The sequence below is a fragment of the Palaemon carinicauda genome, chromosome 26 (genome assembly GCF_036898095.1).
Source record: "Palaemon carinicauda isolate YSFRI2023 chromosome 26, ASM3689809v2, whole genome shotgun sequence".
In the NCBI taxonomy this organism is placed as follows: Eukaryota; Metazoa; Arthropoda; class Malacostraca; order Decapoda; family Palaemonidae; genus Palaemon; species Palaemon carinicauda.
The window spans coordinates 38,805,422-38,825,123 of NC_090750.1; the positions used below are offsets into that span (position 1 = coordinate 38,805,422).

The 19,702-nt window shown below is 45.8% G+C and overlaps 1 protein-coding gene across 1 annotated transcript in view; it reads right to left on the reverse strand.

Moving 5' to 3' along the window:
* Cisd2 (CDGSH iron sulfur domain 2) overlaps positions 1-19,702 on the reverse strand; it is a 96,351-nt gene that overhangs the window by 27,501 nt on the left and 49,148 nt on the right. The gene's annotated exons all lie outside the window — the stretch shown is intronic.

The following is a 19,702-nucleotide window of genomic DNA, read 5'->3' on the forward strand; positions in this document are numbered from 1 at the left end:
GGACGCAACAGTATTAGCTTAATACTAGGTACACAAGGGAGCATGGTTTACCTGCAGTGGTTTGAGGTCAGCTTATGCAGAAAACCCAGGATGCTGCTTTCCCCAAGAGAGGGGAGGATGAAGAAAAGCATATGAGCTAGTCAAATCTTTTCATTCACGCAGACTAAAACCGGTTAACAGTGCCCTCAACCTTCTGCTACTTGTCCAATAAGGAGCTTGAGGTATACAACCAGCTGTTGTGCAGCCACAACAGGACCGATAGAGATTATATCGAGTTCCTGTGGGTCACGTCTTGCAGGAGAAAGGTTGTGAAAGTCACCTGGAGCATTCTGCTTAGAAGGGCCAGGGGCATAGCTATGCCTCTTGACATCTTGGGTCGGCGTGTTGGATGAGGATCTAGATTCAAGAGCATAATTGATGACTCTGTAAATCCAGCAGAGATGATATTATGGTGATCCTCCTTTTGTCTCTCCCCGTGATGATAACAAGAGAAGGGACCCGGGTGGGCTGTTGCCGTCTCTTGAGGTAGAACCTCAAACCTTACCCAGGTAAAGTAACGGATGATCTGGATCGTCAGTTACTGAGGAGACTTGTTGTCTAGGATCCATCACCTCTGGAGACTGTGTCTGGCATCATACTTGGGGACGAAACTGAACGTTGTGTTTCACCTTTCTCATGGATGGGCGATGTCAAAAGAGAGACCATGAAGTTCCTCGACTCGTTTTCCAGCTGTCAAAGTGTGTAGGAACACTATCTTCTAAATCAGGTGAAAATTTGTTTCCTGGTGAAGTGGAACATAAGGAGGTCTCCTTAGAGACCGGAGAACTCGAACCATGTTCCGAGAGGGAGGTCTCAATTCCGACTGGGAAAAGGCAAGTTGTAAGTCCGCATGAGTTAGAAAAGATCCAGCGATGAGGGGGTGTCCCTTCCTTTCAGTTTGAAGGCAAGGCTCAAGGTTAAGTGATCGTCTTTACCTGCTGAAACTGAAAAAGGGGTCTTTTCCTCCTGCATATACTCGAGGATTCCGCTATTGCTGGAAGAGATATCAAGTGGAGAGATACGCTTTCCCATGACACCAACCACAGAAGACATTATACTTTGCCTGGTAGACTGATGCTAAGGAATTCCTCAGATATCTAAACAACCTCTTCGCAACTTATTGCGAAAAGCCTCTGTGAGAGAGGAAGTACTGGGTAGTCTCCGGGCATACAATCATAGCAAAGCTATAGCTTGTGGTAAATGTCAAAGTGAGATTGTCTGTGACGTGGAGAGGGTTCTCTTGGAGGCTCTATCAGGAGCTGCAGAAGGTTTGGAAACCGTTCTGCGTAATGCCATAGCGGAGCTATGAGAGCCCTTTAGAGCCGAACGATGTTTTAGCCTTGTTGAGTACCCTTCTCTTCCGACAAAAACAGGGACGAGACGTAAACGTCGTTGTTGGCATGCTTCTTGCCAAAGAGCCTTGGGGTCTAGGACTGAGGAGCAGTAGAAGTCTGAGGCTCAGGGCGTTGTGAACAGATCCATAGTTGGAGAACCCCGTAAAGTCGGGACTTTGTTGGCTACAAAGTGATCCAAAGACCATTCGGTACACCTTATCTGAGATGCTGTGCACACATAGTCGGCGAGCATATTCCTCTAGTCTGGAATGAAACGGGCTGATAAAGGTACCGAGCGGACTTTGGCCCATCTTAGTATTTATACTGTTAGATGGGAAAAGGCTCCGAGCAAGTTCCTTCTTGCTTGTTGATGTGAGCCTCTATGTGGTGTGTGGTGTTGTTGCTCATCACACCACTGAGTGGCCCATTAGGAACTGATGAGGCTGTTGAAGGACTGGAAAGTTGGCCTTCATCTCTTAAGAGATTTAAGTGAAGGTACTTTTGGACTCTGTCCAGAGGCCTGAGGTCATGTGGTGCAGCACTATGATCCCTCCTCCCTTCTTTTGATGTGTCTAAGCACAGCATCAAGTCTGAGGGGTGAGGAAGGATGAGAAGGTTATACCACTCGGTAGATTCTAAACTGACGCCCATCCCTAGAGGTTTAAAGAAACTTCTGGTCCCATGGGGATCAGAATGTCCGGGGAATCAAAGGCCTAATTCCAATCAGACTCAAGCCGCCACTGGAGAGAACTAATATTGAGGCGGCCGTTGGAGGCTAGACAGGCTAGAGATGATAGGTGTCCGAGGGAAAAAAGTGTCACTCTGGGCTTGGAGTTCTCCTCGTTTTGAGAAACGGTTTTGTGACTTTTTTACGCCTGTCTTTAATGAGAAGGTTTTGTGGAGATTGGTGTCTAGAATCATTCCCAGATATACCAGTCTTCTGAAAGGGGAGTAGGGAGGACTTCCCAAGGTTTACCATGATCAACCGATCTTGGTAAAAAGATTTCAGAAGTTCCAGTTCTAACGCAAAGTTGCCACCGAGTCTGCTTAGGTCAGTCAGTCGTCCAGAAACCGAGGAGACAAAAGCCGATCCTGTAAGTCCAGGATCGAAGCACAGAGAGCTGAACTGGTGTTTCTTGTTTGTCTAGACTGAATCTTCAATCCTTCCGAGAAGATAGATGGTTTGGGCCTGGAAGTATGTGTCCTTTAGGTCCAGCATGCAAATGAAGACTGTGGTCTCAGCCCTTGTCCGAACTCCTCCAACATGGTGTGGACATCAACCCAAAGGGACAACTCCTTGCGGATCCTTTCGCATGGGAGATTGTTGACGCTGGGGTCTTGACTCATGGGGGGGAAAAAAAAGAGAGAGAGAGAGAGAGAGAGAGAGAGAGAGGAGAGAGAGAGAGAGGAGAGAGAGGAGAGAGAGAGAGAGAGAGAGAGAGAGAGAGAGAGAGAATGTTTGTGTGTGCTGGCGAGCGTGCGCGAGTGTGCAGGTGAGCGCGTTCGAGAGAGTGCTGACAAGCGCGTGAGAGAGAGAGTGCTGACAAGCGCGTGAGAGAGAGAGAGCTGGCAAGGGCGTAGGCCAGCAATGGCACGCACGGGAAGAGGACGCTGGCGCGCAGATCATTGGCACTCAGGAGATCACTGGCACGCAGGAGACCGAAGTTGCGCGGGCGCATGCTGAGGTTTTGGTGAGCTCTGTAGCGCCGACGATCGTAAGTTGGCTGGTGAGTGACGGCAAGCTGGCAAACATTGCTCTCGGTGGTGGGGTTGCGCCGAGGACGAGCAGATGAAGGCGCGCTGAAGCGTTGTAGAGCGCTGACGAGCTTGAGAGCGTGGGCGCTCTGTAAAGCGGGACGGAGTAGGCTGGCACTGACCAGATGTTGACGAAAGCTGGAGCACTGCAGGGCGCTGGCGCGCAGCTGCACACTAAGGTAGGGCCTCGCGAGGCTATACCGGGGACAGGAATGGTGATGGTAGGTTGGCAGGTCAGCTGGTAGGACGATCAGGAACTGGGATAGAACATCCACCGATGGAGATTGCGAATGATCCACAGAAGAGTCCGGGACTGAAGTCCGAGGACTTGCTGCAGCATCGTCAGGAGAAGGTCCAGCAATAGATAACGCCCATGAGGGTAGGTGGATCAGCAAGCTGACCTTCAGCAGTAGCAATCCTCCGAAGAGGAGTCTATGAGTGGCCCCTCTCGCGAACGAGAAAGGTGATCACTTCGCAGGAGAGACTTGCCTAAGACTATGCTCCGCCCCCGAAGGGAGAGAGACTCAGCAAGGGGGGAGCGTAGTCTAGGCGAAGACAGCAACAGCAGTCAAGAGACGAAGTGATGAAGATGCAGGGAAATTCTCCCTCGGAAGGGAGAAAAAACCCGACACCTGGGGAGGAAAACTCGCCCTCAGAAGGGAAAGTAGTCCAACCCTCTGGAGGCGAACCTCCTGGTAGCGCTCTAAGATGATCTGACAAGAGCACTGCCTGAGGAAGCATAGCCGGAACTAGTTCCTCAAAGATGAAGTGTTGATCAGGTGCTGCCACGGGCGTACTTCTAAGAGAAGGGATGACGTCTTCTGAGGGTCAGCAGTGACATCAGATTCCCCAGGCATGAACAGAATAGCTCTGCTTCGTCAGGTCTCTTAGTCGAACGAAGAAGAACTGCATCACTAACTGAGGAAAAATAAAATAAATTATGTAACAAAAACTCCCTCGGGAGGAACACCTAGTCTGCGACGGGAAAGGAGACCACATAGGGAACAAACATAAAATAAGTACTGTGCCCTCCCTTCCCCGGTCGACATCGACAGGAGAAGGGGAGCGGAGAATAACTGTAATAAAATGATATTTTCATAATAAAATAAATTTTTGAACATACTTACCCGGTAGTTATATATATAGCTATACGTCCCTGACGTCTGACAGAAATTTTAAAACTCGCGGCAATCGCCGATTGGGTAGCCAGGTGTACCACCAGTGTGCCCTCTAGGCAAGTACCTGGAACCATTCCAGTAATTCCTCAGATCTTCCATGCCCATAGGTCTCTAGAGGGGAGGAGGGGGGGGGGAAATTAAATTATATATAGGCTAACTACCGGGTAAGTATATTAAAAAATTTATTTTATTATGAAAACATAATTTCTAAACATCTGACTTACCCGGTAGTTATATATATAGCTGATTGACACCCTTGATGGAGGGTCAGAGACAGCCAACATTGTTGGAATTTTACTTAAGAGTTAATAAACAAGCTTAAGGGTTCGTACCTGATAAGGAAGCTGACTTCAATGAATTCTTTCATTATGTCCGCTTTCCTTTCGAGATCCAGCGATTCACGCAGGGGGCTGAAGACCTCTAGGAGCTGTCAAACCGGTATAAAAACCTCTATGTGACAGGACCTCCTCCAATACCCTTGTTCCGGGCGCTCTCAAGGAACAAAATGACCACTTGACTAAAATCAATGATTGTGGAAGATTGTCGTCCAATCTCCACGAACAACCATAAAAATACAAGCGTTCCAAGAGAAGAAAAGGGTATTAGGTTACGGGAATGTATTGGGAGAACCTTTCCCACTACTGCACTCCTTGCTACGAATGGTCCCAGAGTGTAGCAGTACTCATAAAGAGTCTGGACACGCTTCAAATAGTGTGAAGAGAACACAGATTTACTCCTCCAGAAGGTTGTGTTCAAAATGTTTTGAAAAGACCTATTCTGCTTGAATGTTACGGAAGTTGCCACAGCTCTGACTTCATGTGTCTTGACCTTCAAAAGCTTGAGGTCTGCCTCACTACAATGTGAATGAGCCTCTCTTATTAAGAGCCTGATGAAGAAGGAAAGTTCATTCATTGACACGAAACGAAGGTTTTGGACTGAGCACCAAAGAGCTGACTTGTCTCGCAACTCTTTCGCTCTTTACCGGTAGAACTTCAGGGCTCTTCCTGGGAACAGGACCTTCTCCAATTCCTCACCAACCACATCCGAAAGGTTCGGAATCTCAAAAGTCACAGGCCAGGGCTGAGAAGGGCGTTCGTTTTTAGCAAGAAAGCCTAGCTGCAAAGAGCAGATAGCTTTGTTATCTCTAAAGACCATGTTCTTGTTAAAGGCATGAATCTCACTGACCCTTTTAGCTATTGCTAGACTGACCAAAAAGAGTCTTTTCATAGTGAGGTCTTTAAACGAAGCAAAGTGCAAGGGCTCAAACCTGTCACTCATTAGGAACTGCAGGACTATATCCAGAATCCAAGCTGGTGATTCCTGGTGCCATTCCTCAGATGTTTCAAAGGAATTGAGAAGATCCTGTAGGTCTTTATTATTAGAAAAAACCAAGTTCCTATGCCTGAAGATGGCCGCTAGCATGCTCTTGTATCCCTTGATAGAAGAAGATGAAAACTTACGTTTCCTTCTAGGGTATAACAGGAAGTCAGCAATCTGAGTCACAGAGGTACTGGAAGATAAAAAAAAAAGAGTTGACTCTGTACCATTCTCTAAAAACCCTGATGGAAGAAGACGACCTTGCTCTTCCATTGCCTAGCCGCCTCCTTCGAAAAAACCTCTAGCTCTTGTGAGTTTTTCGATAGGTTGAAGGCAGTTAGATGAAGAACTTGGAGGTTTTAATGGTATCTTCCAAATGGAGTTGTTTGAGTAGATCTACTCTTAATGGAAGGCTTCTCGGGGTGTCCACCATCCATCCTAGAACCTCTGTAAATCCCTCTCTTGAGTGCTAAAAAGGGGGCCACTAGAGTCAATCTGGTTCCCTCGTGTGACACGAATTTTATCATCATTTTGTGTACAATCTTGAACGAAGGGAAATGTGTACACGTTCAGGTGAGACCAATCTAAAAAGAAAGTGTCAAAGTGGACTGCTTCGAGATCTGTCACTGTGGAGCAGAATGACTTCAACCTCTTCGTATTCCAGGTTGCACACAGGTCTACACAAGGACGACCTCAAATCCGCCACAGGTTCTTGCAGACCTCCTGATGAAGTGTCCATTCTGTGGACAGAACTTGACCTCTCCTGCTGAGATTGTCTGCTATCACGTTCTTTTCCCTTTGAATAAATCTTGTTACCAGGGTTACATTCTTCTCTTTTGTCCAGTAAAGAAGAACTCTAGCAGTCTCGTAAAGTAACCTTGAGTGGGTTCCGCCTTGTTTGGCTATGCAGGGCAACTGTATTGATGTGGGCGTCGACCTGCAACACTCTGTTCAGAACTGACCTTTTATCGAAGACTTTTGAGGGCCAACAGGACTGCCAACAGCTCCTTCTGGTATATGTGGAGTATATCCTGATCTTTTGACCAGAGACCTGAGATCTCCAACTAGCTCAGTTTGACTCCCCACGCCTAGTCTGAGGCATCGGAACACAACACAAGGTTTGGGTTCCTTTGTTCCAAGGAACGACTTTCTTGAAGTCAGATCGGATAGTTCCACCACTGAGGGCAAATTATACGGACTCTGTAATAAGGAAGGATGCAATTTGTCTCTATTTCCGTCCCCTCGTCCTAATGGCGTTTGAGGTGGAACTGAAGAGGGCGAAGATTCAGTCTTCTCAGGGAGACAAACTGCTCCAACGAAGAGAGAGTTCCCAGCAGACTCATCCACTCTCTCAGAGAACACTTCCGTTTCTCTAGAAAGCAATAAGGCATCAACAGGGCTTGCTTCGTCCTTGATGCAGACGGAAAAGCTCGAAAAAACTTTACTCTGAATCTCCAACGTCAAATAAATGATCTCTTGGGATGGTGTCAGTTGAGACTTGTCTCTGTTTATCATAAGACCCTGCAGATCCTTCAGGCAGCGATTGCAGGAATGAACTCTGAGTAGGAAACACTCCTGACTGCTCCAATGGCTGCAACCTGGAGCCTGAGGCGTCATGACACGACGCCTTCGATGATGACGAAAAACACTTTCACCTCGCCTTTCATAAGACGAGGGCGAGCGTCCTGTGAAGCGCCAACAGGTACGCTCAATGGGACGAGTGCTCGGGAGCTAACGCCTCTCGTTTCCTTTTGTCGTTTGACATTCCTTCTCCCAGGGGTTGGGGAGCTTGGAAGAGGTCTATGGCTAGAAGAACGACAAGTCCTATCAGCCACACCATCTATTTGAGCGGCGGTGCTTAGGCTGAGACAAAGAGACCATGCCTGACATAAAGAGGATGAGACTATCAGTGTCCACATCCTTCAAGGCAGAAAACCTTTATCCTCAAGGTTCCCAGAGTCCAGTCAAGGAAATAGAATACTTTGAAAGCTCTAAAGACGCCTTTGAGAAGATGATCAAGCTCTGACGTTGACCAGAGAATTTGGTACTTCTCCTGGTCTTCCGACGAGGAACGTCTATTAGACTCAAAAAGTCTCCTTGGGAAGAAGTAGGAATTCCCAAGCTAAGAACTTCCCCCGTTTCGTACCAAACTCTAGATCTGGAGGCCAATCTAGCCTAGGGAAAAGAGAAAACAGTCTTTCCCTGGTCTCTTCTTGGATTGAATCCAGTCTCCCATCATCCTCAAAGCACTTTTAGATGAACGAAACAGCACCATCTTTGAAAACAGAGACTCCTTCGACGCCTTCCCTAGCGTAAACTCTGAAGGTGAGGAACGAGGAGCAGCAGGCACAAAATAATTCAAAAACTTTTCAGAAAAAACTCTCATGAGATTCTTACGATCTTTTCCTTTCAATAAATCCTTTAACAGTTCAGTAAGGGGAAGGACATCGTTGATCTCTTCCTCTGACAATGCTCTAACTGAAGTAGAGAAGTCTTTTTATCATGAGTCAACTCCTTAAGGTCCTAACTTCTGAAGTCAAGAGACCCAAGATCATAATGTCTGGCGTCACGTTGTCCCAACGCTTGACGCTCGGAACTAAGACGCTCGCAATCAATGCGATCGGAACCAAGATGCTCCCGATCCCGACGCTCGGTTCGCCTGGCGTCATAACGACGTCCGAGGCTCTCAGGCTCTGCGTTATTTCACTACTTGACGCTCGCGTTTAGTCGCTTGACGCTCGACGTCGTGTTCTGCTTGACGCTTGACGTCGCGTTCTGCTTGACGCTCGACTCTTGACACTCTGTGTCATGCTGGACGCTCGGCGCCACGTATTACACCGTTCGGCATCGTGTTTGACTGCTTGACGCTCAGCGTTTATCAAGAGGATCGTCATTACGCCGCTCGGCGTCGCGTCTAACTGCGGAACTATGACGTTCACGATCATGACGCTCAGTTTCATGACTTCAGAGGCTCTTACGCTCGGCAATATCATGACACCTGGCGTCATGTTGTTCCAACGCTTGACGCTCGGAACAATGACGTTTGCGATCTAGACTCTCGGAACTATAACGTTCGCGATATCAACGTTCGGTTTTATGACTTCTCGTTCAGTGTCAAAAAACGTGTCTAACTCTTACAGAAGCGTAAGTAGCTTGACGTCCAAGGCTCTGGACGTCTGTGAACTGCGTCATCCGACGGCGAAGTAACACTTTTACCTTGCCTTTCCCATGGCAAGGGCGAGCGTTCTGGGAAGTGTCAACAGGACCGCTCGAGGGGACGTCTGCTCGGGCGGTAACGCCTCTCGTTTCCTTTTGCCGATCGACATTCCTTCTCCCAGGGGATGGGGAGCTTGGAAGAGGCCTAAGGCTAGGATAATGACAGGGTCAAGCAGACGCACCTTCCACTGACTGATTAAATTCACGGCACTAATTTAGCACTGAAAATTGCACTTTTTATACTCTTTCACATAAGACCATAAGACCTGCCCGCTGCGAGATATTACTCTTCCGCCAAGGGTTTGAATAAGAATGCAATAGGTTATCTGATTAATATTAGAATTCCCAATGTCGAAAAAATAAATAACGATGCAAAGTAACTTATGAGACTGTATCGATTGTCATGAGAACTACGTAGCGTAAATTTAACAGTACGATAGTTCTATTTAATCTCTGAAAATAGATCGATGATTATCTAAAGAAAGTATACTAATAGGACAAATATTTTCTTAAAAATAAAATATTCCTTTTATCTTATAAAAAACTTAAATACCTTTGGTTTGTAAGTTAGTATTTACTTTTCATTCTTCGCATAGAAAAAGAAATGAATGTGCAAGTCATACTACGTAGTACTACGTAGTTTACGTCATATGATTGTGACGACATAGTGTTGGCGGAGTGTTTTCCTTCCGCCATCATGTTTTTAAGAGTAGATTCGTTAGTTTTACAGTAGGTGGAAAAAACTCCTAATCCTACCCCTTTCAAGCTATGAACATAGCGATCATATTCCAACCACTAACTCTCAGTCAAAATAAAAACAAACGAGCGAAAGCCCACAGTATAATTGTACATCACCAAGATAACTGCAATTATACAGGTTACAGTGAATGAAAAATCCAACGATGTTGCCGGCGTGAGCAGCAGGGAAGATCTGAGGAATCACTGGAATGGTTCCAGGTTCCTGCCTAGAGGGCGCACTGGTGGTACACCTGGCTACCCAATCAGCGATTGCCGAGAGTTTTGAAATTTCTGCCAGACATCAGGGACGTATAGCTATATACTGTATATAACTACCGGTAAGTCAGATGTTTAAAAACAAGAATTACAATTATTTAAATCAGCTAAAAATATTCACTAAGAGGAAGAACTACCGATTCTCCGAAGGGAAGTGTTCCCCATGGAGAAGAACCTGAAAAGTTAAATTAAATTAATTATAATTTCACTTGAATAATTAAGAAAACAATTGGAAGCGCAACCTAACCCGCGAACAGGAAAGGTGCTCCCCCTGTAAGTACACTGTCGGAGTCACATGAAAGGTGAACAGCCTTGAGAAGAGAAAGACCGAAGTCAATCTGAGAGGCCACACTCCCTTCCCTCAGTAATGTATATATACGTCGTAGGAAGAGGGAAAGGCGAAGACAACAGTTGAATGAGAAGGGTCCAAACGATGACAATTCCCCTGCGGCGGCGGCCGAGTCAATGGTAGGTTATCCGCCGACGGGAAGACCGATGGACAAGGGGGGAGAGGTCAGAAAGGAAGGTTCTCCGGCCTTGCGCAAGTGTCTTGAGAACCTGTCGTGTACGTTATTACATGCACAGCACAAACACTGAAAAGGAAGCTTAAAACATTTCTCTATATATATATTATATATATATATATATATACAGTGAGCCCTCGTTTATCGCGGTAGATAGGTTCCAGACCCGATCGCGATAGGTGAAAATCCGCTAAGTAGTGACAGCATATTTACGTATTTATTTAACATGTATATTCAGACTTTTAAAACCTTCCCTTGTACGTAGTACTGTTAACAAACTACCCTTTAATGTACAGAACACTTAATGCATGTACTGCAGTATCCTAAACTAAAACAGGCACAAATATTAAAGGCAATTTTATATCATGCGTTTCCTAAACACGCCAAAAAGCACGCTAAAAATGTTATTTTCATTAGTAAAATAAATTTTTGAATATACTTACCCGATAATCATGTAGCTGTCAACTCTGTTGCCCGACAGAATTCTATGGAGGGATACGCCAGCTATCACAATACTAGAAGGGGGTGTTCTTACCAGCGCCACCTGTGGCCAGGTACTCAAGTACTTCTTGTTGACACCTCCTCAATTATTCCTCGGTCCCACTGGTTCTCTATGGGGAGGAAGGGAGGGTCAATTAAATCATGATTATCGGGTAAGTATATTCAAAAATTTATTTTACTAATGAAAATAACATTTTTCAATATTAAACTTACCCGATAATCATGTAGCTGATTCACACCCAGGGGGGTGGGTGAAAACCAGTGTACAAGATTAAAGGATAGCTAAGTATCCCATATTTCATATAACAGTTATCTCAAATAACAATGAAATAATAAGTACCTGGTAAGGAAGTCGAATTGAACCGTTACTCTGTCTCTTTTTTAAGTTCGTCTTCCTTACTGAGCGCAGCGTTCCTCTTGGAGGCTGAATCAACCCAAAGGTGCTAAAGTATACAGGGCTGCAACCCATACTAAAGGACCTCATCACAACCTTTAACCTCGGCGCTTCTCAAGAAAGAATTGACCACCCGCCAAATCAACAAGGATGTGGAAGGCTTCTTAGCCGACCGAACAACCCATAAAAAGTATTCAAGAGAAAGGTTAAAAAGTTATGGAATTATGGGAATGTAGTGGCTGAGCCCTCGCCTACTACTGCATTCGTTGCTACGAATGGACCCAGGGTGTAGCAGTACTCGTAAAGAGACTGGACATCTTTGAGATAGAATGATGCGAACACTGACTTGCTTCTCCAATAGGTTGCATCCATAACACTCTGCAGAGAACGGTTCTGTTTGAAGGCCACTGAAGTAGCCACAGCTCTCACTTCATGTGTCCTTACCTTCAGCAAAGCAAGGTCTTCTTCCTTCAGATGAGAATTTGCTTCTCTAATCAGAAGCCTGATGTAGTAAGAAACTGAGTTCTTAGACATTGGTAGAGAAGGCTTCTTGATAGCACACCATAAGGCTTCTGATTGTCCTCGTAATGGTTTTGACCTTCTTAAATAGTACTTAAGAGCTCTAACAGGGCAAAGTACTCTCTCTAGTTCGTTCCCCACCATGTTGGACAGGCTTGGGATCTCGAACGACTTAGGGCAAGGACGGGAAGGAAGCTCGTTTTAGCCAAAAAAACCGAGCCGCAAGGAACATGTAGCCGTTTCAGATGTGAAACCTATGTTCCTGCTGAAGGCGTGGATCTCACTTACTCTTTTACCTGTTGCTAAGCACACGAGGAAAAGAGTTTCTAATGTGAGGTCCTTAAAAGAGGCTGATTGGAACGGTTCAAATCCTGATGACATTAGGAACCTTAGGACCACGTCTAGATTCCAGCCTGGAGTGGACAACCGACGTTCCTTTGAGGTCTCAAAAGACCTAAGGAGGTCCTGTAGATCTTTGTTGGAGGAAAGATCCAAGCCTCTGTGGCGGAAAACCGCTGCCAACATACTTCTGTAACCCTTGATCGTAGGAGCTGATAGGGATTTTACGTTCCTTAGATGTAACAGGAAGTCAGCAATCTGGGTTACAGTGGTACTGGTTGAGGAAAACTGCATTGGCCTTGCACCAGCTTCGGAAGACTTCCCATTAAGACTGATAGACTCTGAGAGTGGATGTCGTCCTTGCTCTGGCAATCGTTCTGGCTGCCTCCTTCGAAAAGCCTCTAGTTCTTGAGAGACTTTCGATAGTCTGAAGGCAGTCAGACGAAGAGCGTGGAGGTTTGGGTGTACCTTCTTTACGTGAGGTTGACGCAGAAGGTCCACTCTAGGAGGAAGAGTCCTGGGAACGTCGACCAGCCATTGCAGTACCTCGGTGAACCCTTCTCTCGCGGGTCAGAGGGGAGCAACCAACGTCAACCGTGTCCCTTTGTGAGAGGCGAACTTCTGAAGTACCCTGTTGACAATCTTGAACGGCGGGAATGCATACAGGTTGAGATGGGACCAATCCAGCAGAAAGGCATCCACGCGAACTGCTGCTGGGTCTGGAATCGGAGAACAATACAAGAGGAGCTTCTTGGTCATCGAGGTAGCGAATAGAACTATGGTTGGCAGACCCCACAGGGCTCAAAGTCTGCTGCAAACATTCTTGTGAAGGGTCCACTCTGTGGGGAAGACCTGACCCTTACGGCTGAGGCGATCTGCCATGACATTCATATCGCCCTGAATGAGCCTCGTTACCAGCGTGAGCTTTCGATCTTTGACCAAATGAGGAGGTCCCTTGCGATCTTGAACAACTTCCTCGAATGAGTCCCTCTCTGCTTGGAGATGTAAGCCAAGGCTGTGGTGTAGTCGGAGTTCACCTCCACCACCTTGTTAAGCTGGAGGGACTTGAAGTTTATCAAGGCCAGATGAACTGCCAACAACTCCTTGCAATAGATGTGAAGTGTCCTTTGCTCCTGATTCCATGTTCCCGAGCATTCCTGTCCGTCCAGTGTCGCACCCCAGCCCGTGTCCGATGCGTCCGAGAAGAGACGGTGGTCGGGGGTCTGAACAGCCAAAGGTAGACCTTCCTTGAGAAGAATGCTGTTCTTCCACCACGTTAGAGTAGACCTCATCTCTTCGGAAACAGGAACTGAGCCCGTCTCTAGCGTCATGTCCTTTATCCAGTGAGCAGCTAGATGATACTGAAGGGGGCGGAGGTGGAGTCTCCCTAACTCGATGAACAGGGCCAGCGTTGGTCTGGGATGGAACGAGCTGAGACTCCTCAAAATTGACCAGGAGGCCCAGTTCCTTGGTCAGATCCATAGTCCATTTGAAAATCTCCAGACAGCGACGACTTGTGGGAGCTCTTAAAAGCCAGTCGTCTGACGGAGCCGGACACAAGATCATGATACTGCTGCACAGTCTGTAAACTGACAATCATGGGCAAGCGAGGAAGTACAGTGACAACCCGAATCTGTCTAGACTGTCTGGGTCGTACAGACAACTCCTTAACGGGTTGCTGAGGTTGCCGCACTGCGTCACAACAAGTCCCTTCTGTTGGTTGTTGAACGTCTTCCCCGTGACACATTGACTCCGTAAACAAAAAATTCTCTAACAAGGACTAAGCTTGGACTGCATGTCATGCAACACAGCTCAAGGTCTATGGGAGCAGGTGTGGTAACAGACGGGATTAGCGGCTGAAGTGGAACCATTACCTTCCCTGTAAGCATGTTATGCTTAAATAAAAGTCCATAAGAGGTTATGCAGCTAAAGGCTCCCTCCAAATGACAGAGTCCTCAAGGGAATATCAGAAGGAGGGAGAAAAGAACTTTCTCATCTACAGGGACCTTATCCTAGAAAAGCTAAGTTCTCTGAGTGAGGGTTCACTGGTGCAAAAGCAGCAGACTAGAAGGCAACGTTATGAAACTGCTTGACAGTCTAGTGAGTTGGCAACAACCCAAGATATGTTGAGAAGCATGCGGTAAGGTATGCAGAGCATGATGAATGCAGAGTATGCTGTATGCAGAGCATGCTGTATGTAGAGCATGTGTTGTATGCAGAGCATGCTGAATGCTGAGCATGTAGTAAGCAGAGCCTGCTGTAAGTAGAGCCTGCTGTAAGCAGAGCCTGCTGTAAGGAAAGCAGAGCGTGTGCATGGCGTTTAACATTCCTCAGAAATTCCATGACCAGTGCTAGAGTGCTTTATGCATGCTTGCATGGGGTTTAAAAAATCAACATAATGTTTACCTTACATTCATAACTCATGATTCATATTTTTGCCATGGTTTGAAAATGGAGGTAAGGTATGCTGAACAGCAGAGTCAGAACGAGCTGGAACAACAACAGTGGAAGGTGCAGAAAGTTCCTGTTCCTGTGGTATGAGTGGAGCGTGAAGAGACCGAGGTTGCGCAGAACAAGGTAAAGTTCCCGCAAGCAGAGGTGTCTGAGGCGCAGGATCAGGGTGCACGGGTTGAGCTCGGTGCAGCAGCTGAGGAGACTGACTCACAGGTGGAAGAGGTTGTACCTCCACCGAGAGTTGCACCACCGGTGGAGCAGCCAGGGGAGGAGGAGGAAGAGTGGGGTAATCCTCCTGATCCCAAACCGAAGGTTGCCTTAAAGAAGGCTGAGGCTGAACAACACTAGGAACAGCGAACACAGAAAGAGGTTCAACATCGTACGCCTGGCAGATGGTGCTGCGACTGGGTGCAGCGAGTGCAGGCGGGTTGAGCACAGGCTGAACGGGTGCAGGGGAGGTGCAACACTCTCAGCCCGACACTCACACAACAGGTCCGAAAGCTGTGCTTGCATGGACTGTAGTAGAGTCCACAACATCGTACGCCTGGCAGATGGTGCTGTGACTGGGTGCAGCGAGTGCAGGTGGGTTGAGCACAGGCTGAAAGGGTGCAGGTGGAGGTGCAACACTCTCAGCCCGACACTCACGCAACAGGTCCGAAAGCTGTGCTTGCATGGACTGTAGTAGAGTCCACAACATCGTACGCCTGGCAGATGGTGTTGCGACTGGGTGCAGCGAGTGCAGGCGGGTGCAGCACAGGCTGAACGGGTGCAGCCGGTTGGTGCACCACCGGTGCAGGCGGGTGCAGCACAGGCTGAACGGGTGCAGGCGGTTGGTGCACCACCGGTGCAGGAGGAGGAGGAGGAGCAACACTCTCAGCACGACACTCACGCATCAGGTCCGAAAGCTGTGCTTGCATGGACTGTAGTAGAGTCCACAACATCGTACGCCTGGCAGGTGGTACTGCGATCAGGCGGAGCGAGCATAGGGGGGGGGAGTGTAGGCGCACTCTCAGCCCGACAAACTGATGACTGAGGAGAGTCAGAGCTAACCCAATGACTGCATCCGGGTTGTTGAACTTTACTTCGTACGTCTGGCATAGGTCTGGACTTTACGTTTAAGAGGTCTTGAGACCTGAGACCAGCGTAACTCTGCCTTTATTTTCTCCTCTAAATCTCTTCTGCAGACGAGCAAAATAAGGGCTCAATCGTCTGCGGGTGGGAGTGACGGTCTCGGTAAGACACGCCCACAACCACCGAGGATACTTCTGTGCGCCGATCAAGGCCTGCCGAACCCTTATGCCCTTCGACATTGCTTCTCCCCTGGGCTTGGGAGCTTGCAAGAGGTCCCGGACTGGGAGGACGACTGGCGCGCACAAAAGTACCCTCACGCATAACACTGACATACTTTGCACTAATCACTTATCACTTTGATTTCTGTTTGCACTTATTTCACTGAACTCGAAACTTTAAGTGGTTTGTACCTGAAACACGCAATTCTATCCTTCTCAAAAGTTAGTAATTGCGAAAACAGAATTACAATGTAACAGAAAAATCTAATGAAAGAAAATTCAGTGGCTGGAAAGAGACTAAACACTAGATCACTCTAGAAACGTTTAGTTTCTTCCCCTAAAGAGACTAGGGATAAGAGCAAAACGATAACGACGTTACTCGTACGCCTGGCAGGCTTGAGGGAAACGTTTATCCTCTTTCTCCCTCCGTCTCTATCTCTCTCTCTCTCTCTCTCTTGACTTAGAACCTGAGAGAAGAGCCCAATCATATATATCGTTAAAACATATTATTGTTAAAGGAAAAAACTGAAATATTTCCCAAAAAGAAAAGTTCCTTATTAGGATCAAAACCATTAAGTTAAGAAAGAATGAACAAAACGCTAGACACGGTTACTCTTACTGCAATGTGAAACCGTGAACATTCTTTCTCTATCGTAACGATAGAGTGCAAGTTGAAACGTTCTGAACGTCAACAACTGCCGAGACAAACAAAACGTTAGTTCAACTTTGAAAAAGTACGAGACTATCAAAGAAATTCTTTCAAAGACCTTAAAAAAGCATAATATGTTAACAGGTAAAACCGAAATGACGGGCTCACGATAATTAACTTCGGTACCAAGAAAAGACCGCCTACTATTAGGAAGGTCGAATATAAACAAATATAAAAATTAATTTTAATAAGTTTATAATAAAAGGAAGTTAATCGAAGAGGCCTATAAGAGGCGGAGAGATATAAAATAAATCTATAACTTTTGTTAAGCAAAATTAAGAAAGAGAGTCTATACTCTCTTAGACACCAACACTTCCGTCTAAGGGAAGGGTCGGCCATTGAAAGGTGAACGAGAGTTCATACTCTCTTCGTCACCAAAATTAATCAAATTAATTCCAAAAGCTAACTAAGCTAAAATAGAAGTTTCCAGTAAAGCGACAGCCGAAATCAAAGAGAAATACTTCACCAAAGTCGTGAAAATACTCCAAGAACATAAGCGTATCCCAGAACGTCTTGTCAGAAGCACGACAGAGGAATAATTGAGGAGGTGTCAACAAGAAGTACTTGAGTACCTGGCCACAGGTGGCGCTGGTAAGAACACCCCCTTCTAGTATTGTGATAGCTGGCGTATCCCTCCATAGAATTCTGTCGGGCAACAGAGTTGACAGCTACATGATTATCGGGTAAGTTTAATATTGAAAAAATGGCAACCAATGTTTTGTTTACGTTTATCTCTGATCATAATGAAGAAACAAACGCATTTAGTGTACACATCTGTGTATAGGTTAGTTTTTGCATCGATTATATTGATTATACAGTACCTGTATGTTGATTTTGTTATTACCAATGTTTTACTTAATTTTTCTTAGGACTTCCAAATGAAATGTTTTTCTTTATGGGCGGCGTCATAAAGTACGCTTCATCTTCGATCGTAATAAACAATCGAAGGCATTTAACGCGCATGATGAAAGTGATAAATAATGATATTACAGTAAAAGCTTTTAGAAAATATGTTATTACAAATATTATCTACCGTATCTACAGTATATAAAATCATACATACGTAGCAAAGCAGGAAAACAATTTACGAGAGAGAGAGAGAGAGAGAGAGAGAGAGAGAGAGAGAGAGAGAGAGAGAGATTGTTTTACGTACGTAAATGTAAATTTTAAACAAAAAAATAGCCCCATTTCATATAAAATAGGTTATTACAAATATTTTACTTTATCATATTACAGTAGTCTGTATAATACTGTAAAGTTCAGTACAGTATGTTGTTATTAGTCGTGGCGATGAAATTCTCACGAAACAAAAACACGGCATTCGATTACAACAGCTGATATATTCTCTCTCTCTCTCTCTCTCTCTCTCTCTCTCTCTCTCTCTCTCTCTCTCTCTCTCTCTCTCTCTCTCTCTCTCTCTCTCTCTCTCTCTCTCTATGGGCTACTTTTCACTACCTCCCATTCCTTACCTCTCTCTATCTCTCTAACAAATGATATCTTTGTTGCTCCTCAGAGTTTCATTTATATTGAAAATCAATCATGATTCAATTTTCCTTACTTTCTCCAATCTTGCACCATCGGTCACATCGCGGTATTTTCAAAATTTCCGGAAAATCCGCGATATATGTATATACATGCGTTATGAAAAAAATCCGCAAAGTGGTGAATCCGCGATGGTCGAACCGCAAAGTAGCGAGGGATCACTGTATATATATATATATATATATATATATATATATATATATATATATACATACATAAACATTAAGAAAATTTTCATAAATATATATACAGTATAAGAAAAAGTAAGTTAAAAGACAAAAATTAATGGCAGTCCAAAATAGGCGAGGAGGAAGAGCGGTTACAACCCGTCTCCGTCCGAGCCAAAAGTAAAGTGGACTAAATCACCGGTGTGTGAGTAGGAGCGTTAGCCAGTTACCTCCCCCTACCCACACTAACTAGCAGTATGGGTAGTTGACCCTCGCTAAATTTTAATGGCTCATCTTTTCAACTTCGCAAAATGTAATACCCCTAAATAAATAGTGTAGGTTTGTATTCCAGTTACAGAACAAACCAGTTATAAAGAGCTCAGATGAATGCCTCATATTAGAAACCAAAAAAAGTCGGAAAAACTGGTCAACATGGCAGAGCTGATACACCATGCAAGGCTAATACCCTCCAGGATAGCCACTTCAACTGAAGGGAGGACAGTAAGGATGGTTTTGAAAAAAAAAAAAAAAAACATAAGGAAAAGACAACCTCTTGATAACCCACCAGGCATCCATGGCCCTTCTATTAAGCCTGCCCAACACCATTTCAAAAAACAAGAGGAAAAAAAAATAAGATAGAAGTGTGCTCGTGTGTACCTCAAGCAAGAGAACTCTAACCCAACACAGTGGAAGACCATGGTACAGAGGCTATGGCACTACCCAAGACTAGAGAACAATGGTTTAATTTTGGAATGTCCTTCTCCTAGAAGAGCTGCTTACACTAGCTAGAGTCGCTTTTACCCTTACCATGAGGAAGGTAGCCAGTGAACAACTAGAGTACAGTAATAAGCTCCTTGAGCAAAAAAAATTTGTAGTAACTTTGGTACCAAACTGCCGGAGTGTTAAGAAGGTTCGTGAGTACCATTGGGTGAGGCAGCTATGCCGTGTCCCTTGCTGAAGACTTCAAGAAGACGTTCCCTACAAGGGGAAAACGGGAGCCCCAAGGACGTCCACACCTGAAGCACTGGTTCAGCGGAAAGAGACTCCCCCGCAAACGGAGTTTATCCTTCTTCTCTAGGGGAAGCAACAGAGACTTTAGACCCACAAGGTTATCCGAGGGTCAAGGCGCCTCCACTTGTCTCCGAGCGATATCCGAAGAGACCGACCGGGCAGAGTAGGAGTGACAGAACCGAATCATCGGAGAAAGTAGACAAGGTTTCTTTGAATTCGAGGGTGACCTTGAAGGCAAAGAAACCCTCTTTTCCTTCTTCTGCCGCCTGCTAAATCACTGCCATTGGGAGGGAAACCACTCGCTATTCACATTACAGGGAGACTCTTGCGTACAAGTGGGACCCCTGCACGCCATACAAAAAGCATGAAGAACAGTCCCAACACAATCATGAAGGTGACA